Source organism: Helicoverpa zea, chromosome 20 (genome assembly GCF_022581195.2).
Source record: "Helicoverpa zea isolate HzStark_Cry1AcR chromosome 20, ilHelZeax1.1, whole genome shotgun sequence".
NCBI lineage: Eukaryota > Metazoa > Arthropoda > Insecta > Lepidoptera > Noctuidae > Helicoverpa > Helicoverpa zea.
The window spans coordinates 8,790,589-8,802,957 of record NC_061471.1 but is presented as its reverse complement, the minus strand read 5'-3'; the positions used below and the strand labels follow the sequence as shown (position 1 = coordinate 8,802,957).

Sequence of the window (12,369 nt, the reverse complement as noted above, 5' to 3'; positions counted from 1 at the left end):
CAGCTTCGGGAAGAGAGTTAATTACCATCCGTGACTGCACAAAGCCAACTCCTCAGGCCGACAGAAGAGTAACATTGGTTTAATTAACACCACAGTTATCTCAGACGGTATTACGTATCATTGCTTTTTAATAGCAGTCATCATAATTATTATTTGGTAATAAAGTTGTTGGGCAGTGAAAAGATTTTAATGCTTCGAGATAGTGAGGCTGGGCACTGATGTGTGGGCCTTTATAGAATATGCAAATTGTGTGAAGGGGCAGTGTGTTAAGAATATATTTCAAGTTACATCTAGAAAAGTGCTTAGAGCTTAGAATTTTTCCAAAATCTTTAGGTTAATTTATGCATTAGATTCTTCGTAGGCACAGTTTGAATAAGAGGAAACTCCCAGACCTAATTTATAAAACAACACCTGACTTATCTCACGTCTACATCAAGGCACCTAGTGCGTCTAGAACACCTCATCTCCCAACATTAAAGCATCGAAGGTCACTCCCAAAAGGACCAACTTCCGTACCTCTATGGTCCTCATAAATCGCCACCAAGGCTGAATAATTTGAATATTACGATGCAAATGCGCCCATCGTATGACACGAATGCACAACACACCGATTATATATCGATAATATGACTCATGAAGCTCCCTAAGCATCGGTTATACGTTCATAAGACGATAGCATCCGGGCCTAAACGTATGTCTAATTGGGCACTGATGATTTTGTACAAGTGCATCCTATAGTAGGCATAGTAATGATACAATATGCATAGTATGCATGTATTGTCTTCCTATTCGGTCCTCGAATTAGACTAACCAAATAATTTGGTAAAGGTCAAACTGTACAGACACTTATCCGGATAAGTACGTGAATATCCGCCTACGCAAATGTACATGCTGTTGAGTTCCATGAACTTTATGTAGTTTGTTTTGGTAACTTTTAATAGGCATGATGACAAATTTTTAAATTCCTTTGTATGATGTAGGTATACGTCTATTTTATATGAAAAATTATTAATTTTAAGAAAATGCGAAGTTTTTTTATCAAATAATTGCATTTTTCTCTGTCCACTTTGAATCCGGCGCGAAAACGCTTGTCAGTGTCATGTCGTCACTTGTGACGTCACGACTGAAATTACAAGACGCAAGTAAACAACGCTCGTGCAATAATTAAGTTTTTTGTGTTATTAAATACTAGCTTCTGCCCGCGACTTCGTACGCGGATCCTGTCCCTTATGCCAGCGACTACGGGGTCAGCAAAATCAAAGATCTGAATAGTCGCAATAGACGTGACCATAGGGATAAAAGTAGTGATTCTAATTCGTCCGCATTTAAGTTGTGTGTGGCAAAAATATTACGTAAAAAAACATTAAATAGATGACAAAGTCGTGGTGACTTAGTGGAAGTCGTGGTGGTTTAGTGGGTAGAGAACCAATCTCTTAAGTATGAGCGTGCGTCTTTGATTCCAGGTCTGGCAAGTGCCTGCCAATGCAACTTTTCTAAGTTCGTATGTACTTTCTACGTATATTTTGGATACCAATGACCGTTATTTGGAGGGGATGTTAAACTGTAGGTTCCGACTGTCATTGAACATTCCATTCTTGGCAGTCGTTATGGGTAGTCAGAAGCCAGTAAGTCTTACCAAGGGGTGTTGGGTTGAGTGGGTAACCGGGTTGTGGAGGTCAGATAGGCAGTCGCTCCTTGTAAAACACTGGTACTCAGTTGCATCGTGACTGGAAGTCGACCCTAACATAATTGGGACAAAGGCTCTTGAGATAATAACGACAATAATAATGAAATATAGGTACCGCAGGACATCTGAGGCTGATGACGGGGAGTAGCGACCCCGCGGGGCTATATATACTGAGTTCTCCAGGGAGTGTATACTGTCCCCCATCTCCGGCCGGTCGGAGTGAACCATGACGGAGATAGGTCTCACGCCTCTGGCTTGGCTTGGCCGTCCAGAGTGGAGTCGCTAGAGCAGGATTAGTAGCCCTGCTCGGAGGGTAGGTGCCTCATGGTAAGCACAGGGAGCGCGTAATCTGCGTTTAAAGTCCGCCGAGGTATCCTCACCCTTCAGCCGCTCATGTCCCTGTTGCCCTCTTGTTGCTATTCAGTGACTGGTTCCCGGGGGCCCAGTAAGTGAGGTGGCGAGTCTCCACCTGCCGTTTTTACATGTACCTAATACATTGTCATCCACTAACATCCCATCACAATAGCCCAAGTAGTTTTCCTCCATAGTTAGCAATAGTTTAGCACAGAACCGGGGATTGTCTTTTTTTTAACGACGTCCACCGGGGATTGTCCTTGGATTCATTTCTATAGTGTATAAAGGGATAATCGTCGGTTTTGTGTCACCATTTCATTAAAGTTGTCTCAAAAGGACTTCAGCGTGTTGGCTTCGGCCCCACGTTTGCCTCCCAAAAATTCGGAACTCTGTAGTCCCGAGGTCTGGAAGAGACATACAAAATAATAATGAGATATAACGCAACAAAGTTAGAGAGTGGGAGCTCGTGACGCCACGTCTAGATATGTAAAATTTGTACTAAGCAGTGACTTAACACGAAATTAAAGCGTTATTGTATCTTCGTTATTATTTGTTTGTGTGAGAGAGAATAGAAAAATGCGTCAATAGAGAGTGCTTATCAGATTGAACCACTTTTGCTAAAACGTCATATCTTCATATGCTTCATAAAGTCTAGCAGGGCTCCTGGAGTTCCACATCAGGTGTTTTACATCTTCAATTTTTATAAGTCAACAGAGAGTGCTTATCAGATTGAACAACTTTTGCTAAAACGTCATACCTCTATATGCTATAGTCTGTCTCTATAGCTGGGCCCCTGGAGTTCCACATCAGATGTTTTAGATCTTCAATTTGTATAAGTCAATAGTAAGTGCTTATCAAATTGAACAACTTTTGCTAAAACGTCATACCTGTATATGGTACAGAGAAGCTGGGCTCTTGGGGTTCCACATCAGGTGTTCCAGATCTTAAAACTTATTATCTCAGCTGAAAATGCTCATCAAATGAAACAATTTTTGCCACGGCACCATATTTGTATCTCTTATAGTTTTATTGGTCTGTTGGAGTTCTACATCAGGTCTTCAAGTTTCGAAGATAAATTATAGCCTATATGTTGACCAGGCTTAATACTGATACAACAAAGAAAAAATCATTGAAATCCGTTCAGTAGTTCGGAAGATTAGCGTGTACAAACAAACAGACATACAGACATACAGACATACAGACATACAGACACAATTTTTTTTTTGGATTTGTGCTCCATTACTGTTTCTAAACCCCACCCAATTATTACTTTTTTAATATATTCAATGTACAGACACAGTTTTTTTACAGATTTATTATATGTATATAGATGAATTCGAAAGGGCATAGGTGTTGTGGGGTCCCCCAGTGTAAGAACACATCCAAAACAACTCCTGATAAGTTATTTGTGTACGTTCCTCACAATAAAAAAATACGAAACAAGTGGCTTAAACTTGCAAAGCGAGATTCAAAAGCAATATTGTCCAGGGTACAACTTTATTTTTGTGAAGATCACTTTGATGTAAGTTATTACATAGTTCTCTAGATTCTAGCATAGTTTATAATGTAAATAACTATTTCGAGGTTAGGTTTCATCTCTCATTGTTTTTTAATTAAACTAGTATACTTACATGGAAGTTTTAACATTTCTAAATTCAGCTGAACAAAAATCTTTATTTGATGCCAAAAACTTTCCCAGCATTATGATATCAATTCTAGGCAAATTAGCGCGGTTTGCCTTGATAAATCCGGGCTCCATAACTCGTGTTATAAACAATTAATTAATTAAAAACAAAGATCGCAGTGGAAGTTCACAATAACGAAATGTGACGTTCTCGCGCTTTCGCGCGAGTTGTTTTCAGAGATGACGTCACGAGCTCTGATTGGTGTTCAAGATATCATGGCGGATTGCCTTATTTCGTAATTTTATTTTATAAAAATACATATTAATCACATTATTAATAAAGAAAACAATGCGCGTTTTATATTCCAAGCTTCAAGTTTAATTTAATAAATATATTATTTTAATGATTTTTGATTACTGTCATCATGCCTATTGTTAACTGGCAAACCAAGCTTTTCTTAAAAACTATAAATTCGAACCTACACTGCATGCTTTACCTTTAGACACGAATTGATGAATCAAAGGCTTCTTTCCATATCAAATCATTTTTAGAACAAACATCCCACCAAATCGATGTCGGTTACTAAGTCCCTTTAAAACCGTTTCAACCGAATTCTTTGTAAATGCTAAACAAATGCCGATGAGTTACGAGAGAAGTGTAAACAGCAAGGCAAACACTCTAACTCAAAGGAGCCGCCGAGAGTTCTAGGCGTTGCCAATAAACAGTCGCAAGCATGATTTGTATGAACAATGACCCACTCCCACTAGTCATGAGGGAAATATTCAGATTTTACGATCCTACGGAATTGGTGAAACTTTTTAGACAATAGACCAAATTGATGAGTTTAAACGCGGCGACTTCTATAAATATGTATAACTATCTGTTAATGCAATGTAAAAGAGCATAGAGGAAATTGTAGAAATAGGTTACTTTATTTGGCTTTTTTGTAAAGCTGCCACACCAAGCATTACCAGTTATATTGTTCGCACACATCAAATGACCAAACCAGACTTTGTACTGTGCACAAGATAAGACCCTATAAATTGGATCAACAGTATATTTTCCAAAATAAAACTTTTCTCCGATTTTCTTATCCCTCAGCCGCCGTAAATAAATGTCAAACATGACTCGTTACCAGGCGCACATAACATGGCAGAAGATCACTGTTCAAGTCAAACATAGTAGCGAGAAACAAACGACTACCGGCAAACAGTGCTGTCTTCACGGTTATGCAAGAGGTCGCGGGTCGCTGTTGTCAGTACATATTCTTTATGATCAGTTTCTACTATTTGCCTAGCCTAGGTGTTGTGTACTGAGACTTCCTCGTTTGTTAATGTCTAAAGTTAGTGTGGTTTGTGGAAATATTATCTATTAAGTTATGTAGCTTTTTGTTGTATTACATGATGTTACGATACATAGTTCTTATTGTTTCATATTGACGTAAAATGTGAACGATTATTTAATCATCACCTTTTTATTTCCCCCTGTTGGCCACAGGCGTCGTCTCACACAGAGTAGTGTTCAGTAATCACGACGCTTGCTCAAGGCATATTTTCGATTTCTGACTTTTCAAAGTCCAGGTTTCCTTGTGAAGTTTTCAGTCACCTTTACTCAGACATTTGTCTCAATTCACCTACGTTTTTTATGACGCATGTACGATGTAATCAACAGTCAACAAAATTGATCCCGTTTATACCATCGCATTTATTAGACTACATGGCTATTTCCCAGCTTCCTACAAAAGATTTCACTAACACCAGCATCCCGAAACATGACACCACTTCCTACTAATCAGCTTGGTATAACAAATTGTCAGTGTCGGACGCATCCCAGTACATCCGACACCGCGCGTAATGACGCGACATCCGACCGACACGACGCCGTCAATTAACTGAGCTGATACAGTGTTAGTTAACTGAGAAAGTTAAGTAGCCCGTGGCAGAAGTACATTAGGGGTAGTGTTACAAGGGTACTTAAAATTTAATTTTATCGAGAAAGGATATGGAGCTTCTTTCATATTCTTTTCTGACGCCTTATCAACTTTCTGACAGATAATTTCTAGGTTCAGAATACATATGTATTCTACTTGCGATGTACAACTAAGCTGTGAATAACAAGCAACTTTGTTTGCAAAACGGCAATTTTACAATAAATATGTCATCAAAACAATAACCCATGAACGTGTCTTTACACCTTTAATCCCCAGAGGGGTAAATCGTATATTTCTCAACCTGATTTCATGACTCATAGCATGGAAGGTATGCCTCTTGCAGAGAGAATGTCCTGAAGGCAAGATCAAATTACACGAAGCAACAATCTAGCTCATATGTGTAACATTCGTAGTAAAAGACCAAATCTGCCTAGACTGTCCTAATAACATCAGGCCTAATTTCACCAAAAATGCGACTGACAAACGCAGCTTTATTCAAATGCATCGGTAGACAGTACTGTAAACCTCTACACCAAATACATTGCATTCCCTACACTAACTTAGACATTTTCAACACGACTCCTGCGCAATAAACAAACCGTTAAGTCGTATGCTCGTACGTGCGACAGAGGCCGCCACAGACATCTAGGTACCATGATATCATTCTGACACTATGCCTAATAATAAACTATCATAAATTTCATCGCAGCATGTCCCCTATCGAATATTAATAAGTACATACATTGGCACCCGGCTATTGTTTTGTATGGATAAATGAGTTTGCAAATGTGGGTAGTGTGAGTTTTGTATGCAAGGCTTCAGTTGAAGAGTCGTGTGATTGTTTGTATGGAGGAATTAAAACAATCAAGACTAACAGAATATTGGCATACTGGGTAGTTTGTTTGCTTGTTTCTTCAACGGGCAAATCTCAGGAAATACTCGATCAATTTGAAAATTCTTTTGTTCAGGCTACTTCCCTGGAGGAAAGTGAAACTGCTGGCGGAAACTAGAGCTAAACCAAAATGCAGAGCCGTATGTAAATATAAAGATTTGTATAGAGTAGTTGGATAGAGTTCCCAAATTAAGTTAATTAAGGCAAAGGTAAAGGAAAGGAGTTCGCCTCGAAGGACCAAATAAATAGATAGTGTAGAGTCCTCAGAACTTTGCTGAGCAACAGCCATATCTATCAATCTGTTGCAGAGGAAAATGAAATTGACAATAGTATAATTCTAAAATCAAAAGTTATTCATAGCTTGAAATTATGTAAAGAGGAGCAATGTCGATGCGGTGCGCGCGCGCCGCTCCCGACACAGACGGCCGCCCGCGGCGCCGACGCCGGCGCGTCTGCGAACAGACAATTAGCATTCGCACAACGACGCGCTAAAAATAACACTTAGATAATCGCGATGTTCGATCGATTAGTTAGAGCTTTCAAATAGTTCCAAGCTAGACATTTTTTGTACCGGTTTGCTTTTTTGTATTATAGATGGCGCTGATAAGAGTTTTGGATCGTCTGGAACAATGGTGGGGTTTCCTTTTGGAGCAACGCAAGTTTATTTTCATAGTTGCTCTACAGTTTGAAGGACTTTCCTATTCAATTTATCATCAAGCATTTTCTATGATAGCGAAACTTCAACTAGAGCTACAGTTCTATTTGCAACTTAATAAAACGATGCCTTTGCATTTTCTTTGACAGCTTCAAAATGTACCTACTATGAAAATAAACGCGTAGTTGTATGTAGCCATCAAAATGCAAATCACAGTTTCATGGCTATTTGTTCGCAGTATGCCACTCGTTGACCCAGCAAACATTTAGTGTTTACTCTGACATCGAAAGCTTTCAACCGGTGAGGCACACAACCTGGCTCTAACTCTTGGCCTTATTACTTGACAACATTAAGTAAACATGAGGATGAAATCGCGAATTTGCAAGAGGCTAAGAGATTTCTTAGGCCTTAGCGCTATCTTGATTGTCGCTTGAATCATTCATTGTGTTACACATGTCTTCATAATTCATAGACTTTATGGACGCATATCTATTGGATTAACGAAACGTAGTTTAGAATTTGGCTCGACTCTCACAGATGTTTGCCATTAGTTTTTCATCACCAGTCCCTGCAAATCTTTTCAAATCTGCCATTTCATCAACAACATTTATCTGAATTAAACCAAAGCCACCAATTATATCATGAACAAAAACAACTTCAACTAATGTATCCAGCTTAGCAACTGTTCTGCCATCTGTTACATTCAGATTACTGTCAACGTCCTTAGAATTCGCTAATTGCTCTCATTCTTCATTAAATTAGCGTTGACATCGATTGACTAATTAGGCACGCAGCTTAATAGAAACAATTGCTATTAATGGCTTTCGCTAAAGATTGTGCTAGTATTAATCTCCATAATCTTTGGTTGGTAATATGTTTGAGTTAAGGGGACAGCTCTAATTGCGAGCTTCTTATTAGAGAAAGCCGACAAGTTGGATGCTCTCTGGCTGCTAACAACTATTAGCTGTTGCCAGTGGTCATTACCATCCTCAAAAATATTGTGTATATTCTATATGTGTGTCTTAATCCAATTCTGGTCAATCTGTTATAATTATTGTGCGAAAACATTCTAATCTTTTGCCATTCATTGATACATCATCATTTGATCTGGGTTATACTTTTTAAAAGTTAAGTAGGTAATATAATATTATGGTCAATTCTTTGAAGATTTATACTCTCCATATCCGCCTTTATCTTATCCTTTGATGGCTGATGCCTTCCGACACCCACTCTCCCGGTCAAAGCTTGCAGATAGACCATTGCCGTTTCGACAATCAGATCTTTATTATTTATTCAAAAAATACAAAGTATGACAAAATGCTTTACATACACTGCCACCTACATACCATTGTCTTGATATCTACATGTCAGATTGCTACTATCTGCAACGCCTCATGCATTTACAATAAGCTAGTTTTTTAAGAAGCGTAGGTATTATAATATGTGTAATAGATTTCTAGTTTATCTACGACTATCTTAGAAAGGCGAACACTGTATTACGCACAAAGGAACTGTTAATTTTCCGATTCTCTTCAACTCCTTTATGATCTAAAATAGTAATGAATCTCATAGAAATAATTTTTAAGGGTTCAAGAATAACACCGAAAAACAAATAAATAATTAGCAATCATAGACAGAATTTACCTAATATTTTGTTCTTATTCTATCGACGTGCCCCAATGCAGTTTGAACATGATAAATCTGTTTTTAAAACTGCAATTTGTCAAAAAAAAGTGCGATAAACAGTCGTTTAAACACATTAAAAATCATTTAATCTACCTTAAACTACTATGTCATCCAATTTAATTCACATTTTAGTTTGCAGTAATCGGATTATCTGCGTTGGACGCACCCGTGAAGCGTCATGCTGTCGCTCGCGAAATTGCTCATGGCCTGATGAGTTCATTGTTACGCGGATTATATGCTCGCGGAATGGAAATCATATTTGGATTAAGTTTTATATTTATTTTTTCCTGTTTTTAGGGATGTCCCAAGCCTTTTTGTACGCGTTTTTTGTTCTAATGTTTAAAGCAACATTTAAATCTGCGAGTTAAAAATTCGAAAAAAAATCGCAGTTGGTAATTTGTTCTTTAAAAATAAACAGTTAGGTAATGTATAAAATTGTTGCTTTATTGATGGTTGTAAACAATTTAATAGTGGTACCTGCTTACCAGCTATTTATGTGAATGAATCACGGCTCTATAAAAACCAGCATTAAACACGGTGTAAATCGAGTATCGACCGAAAGTAACGCAGACGTACTTACCATTAATAAATATTGTTCAATCTATTTTTTAAACTAAAATCTATCTTTCAATGGCTGCTCTAAGTGAAAATCTAGGGTTGACAACCTCACAAACAAAATAATAAAAATTAATTTATGATGGAAGATATTTTTTTCAGCTTTAACGACAGAAGCCAACAAAAGCAGAGGTTAACCGCTTCCAAATGGGACTAAAAACACACTTACGATTAATTTAAGCTAATGTTGCTATATTTCCTAGAGTCTTTCTTAAACTTTTCACAATTAAAAATAATCCGCATAAAGTTTCGTCAGCCCTACACTCGTTGGTCTAAAACCGTTGATTGATTGCTTATCCAGATTTTTAGTGTTCCTACGCATGCACCCACGAACCGCAGGTCAATGACCCTTGCGTAAGTCTACAGAGCAACATCTCAGAATATAGCTCCGAAACTTAGTGTTTCATGGTATGACAAATGTACTGAAAAACGCTTATATCTAATTGGAAATTATTCACGGCATAGTTCAATTTAACGAATTAACTTAAGGATGGAAAGATTTAGTTTAATTTGTTATGGTGGCAGAAGTATTTATAGAGTTTTAATTTTAGGAATGATTGCTAGGATCCGCGGGGGTTTCGTGAAATGGTGTTCAGTGAAGTGTCATATAAGTTGGTTTTACCACCATGATATTTATTCGTTATATGAAACTATATAATTACCTGATTCCATATTCTGTTTACTTTACAAACTACAATGAAGTAATAAAGATATAAAAAGACGCGATAGAAATGTAAAATTACATTGTACTGTTATTTTTGTTAGTTTTGGCATAGGGCGGCGATCGTAAAACTGCCCTGCAATTTCGCTGTAAAATCTTCAAAGAAAAATAATTCACGACCAAAACATATACTATTTTGAACTGTTGCTACATACAAAATGATGAATTAAATTGTGAAGGCAGGAATAGAAATGTAAAACATAAAATAAGAGAGATGTGAATTCAGGAACTTAGTTATAAAATCCTGAAATTTATTGAATTTTCATGTGTTTGAAATATAAAGTCATTGCTCGCTGAAAACTCAACAGGAACCAGTTGTTTATATGATTTTAGAAAAAAATACTATATAACATTGTAAAAAGCTACAAAATGTGACGAAAGGAATTTAAGACTTGGCCGCTAAACTGTAAAGAATCTAGAATTAGCATAAACAAATCGTTTTGTACTTATCTAGGTACAAATAAACATAGACAACTGAAATAAGTGTGTTTGTAATTACAGAGATTTGTACTAATGGAACCTAGGCAAGTTTTTTGGAGTCTGGTATTTGGTATTAATTTAAGGTTGAAAGAAAAATGGACTGAAAAGGTAGCAACAAATCCTGCTGCCGATTTTATAGACAGACAAATTTTTTTTATATACGGTGAATAGGATAGAAAAAATCTATCTGTGAGAGAAAGTTAGATCTTTCTAATATTTGCGTAGGCATACACTTTCATATAAGTTTTAAATGAGATATCCTTTTTAGCTCTAGATTTTGAGTGTAGGTAGATGCCACCTACGATTTTTAAGCACTTTCACACAACATTGATACATTATCGTGTCGTATTGAACCATTTCATACACCTAGTTATAAAAAACGGACATAAAATGAATAATGTCTTCTCACGATGAATCGATAAGGAACAGATGTCGAACTTTCGATTTTACTATCGAGACAATTATCGATATGTATCGATATGTTGTTGTTTTACGATTGAGTGGTCGAATTTTGTGGGTGCTAGTGCTGTTAAATATTCGGGCGATGTCTTAGTAAAGGATTGAGAGCATAGACATGTCTTGTTCAGTGAATATGGTGATGATCGACGAAGGTTGGAGCAAGTGGGGTGGAATATAAAAAGACGGAAGCTAAACTTGAAACTTTTATGTAGCATTTTTCATGTTATTTTTACGTTTTACCATCGTGGACACTAGTGACTTTAAAAAAAAATTGGCTTATTCTTAAGAAATATGCGGTTTTTTTAACATACACATTGCATTTTAGTACCTAATAAGTGGATTTTTTAAAGGATTTCAGCAGTGGTTCAGATTCTAAGCGCACAAAATTTAACATACCTAAAAAGGTGTTCACGCTTGCAGTTTGCAGCTTTGCAGTTCTGAATTTTGTTCATTCAAATATTTTCTACATACTTTTCTTATACATTTAACTTTATAAACTATAGGATAGCAAACAACTTCTAGGCTCTCTAGGTGACCAAATTGGAAACTGGCCGCAAAAAAATGAAGCATCACCTTTTTAGAAATCACACGTCAAAAGTTTATTGCACTCGTTAAGCAAAACATATTATACGACCACTAGAGTTCGAATTTCGAATGGTGACATAAGTTTTTTTATTATGTAGGCGGCAAAACGATTAGCATAGAGTATAGAGCTTATCATCTAGACACGTTCTATTCTATTTTTATTTATGGCAATCCATGTCGATGCATACGTCGACGATTCTGCCAATGACAAGTGGGATGAGAAGCAAGTAGTGCTTGTGATTGGCAAAGGATAAAATTAAATTGATCTTGAAGTCAAACTTGTGTAACTTAACGTGTTAGTAGGACGGCACTGAAACAAACAGAAATACATTTACATATATAAATAATAACAATATGTTAGTAACATAAAACGAATAACATATATACCACAACTATACAAACAGTGGTCTAAATAACTAGGCCACCGTTTATAATTTAATATTATTTCGATGGATCGTCATCAATAGCGCCTGGAGTAATTCTGGACAGGAGTAAGTTAAGAGGGAACGGAAATTAGTAGGGAGAGGAATCTTAAGTTTTTGGAGACGACCATATAGATCGTTATAGGCTGTTTGATTGGGCAATTTCTTGCAACATTGTATGTACATCGGGGCAATTAGGGTTGCCAATTGAAAAAAAGTGTGTTTTATATATATTTTTTTTATGTACGAGAATAAAAT

The 12,369-nt window shown here is 36.9% G+C and overlaps 1 protein-coding gene across 5 annotated transcripts in view; it reads right to left on the bottom strand.

Annotated features, from left to right (window-relative positions):
• Window positions 1-12,369, bottom strand: part of LOC124640342 (papilin) — a 108,450-nt gene that overhangs the window by 47,527 nt on the left and 48,554 nt on the right. The gene's annotated exons all lie outside the window — the stretch shown is intronic.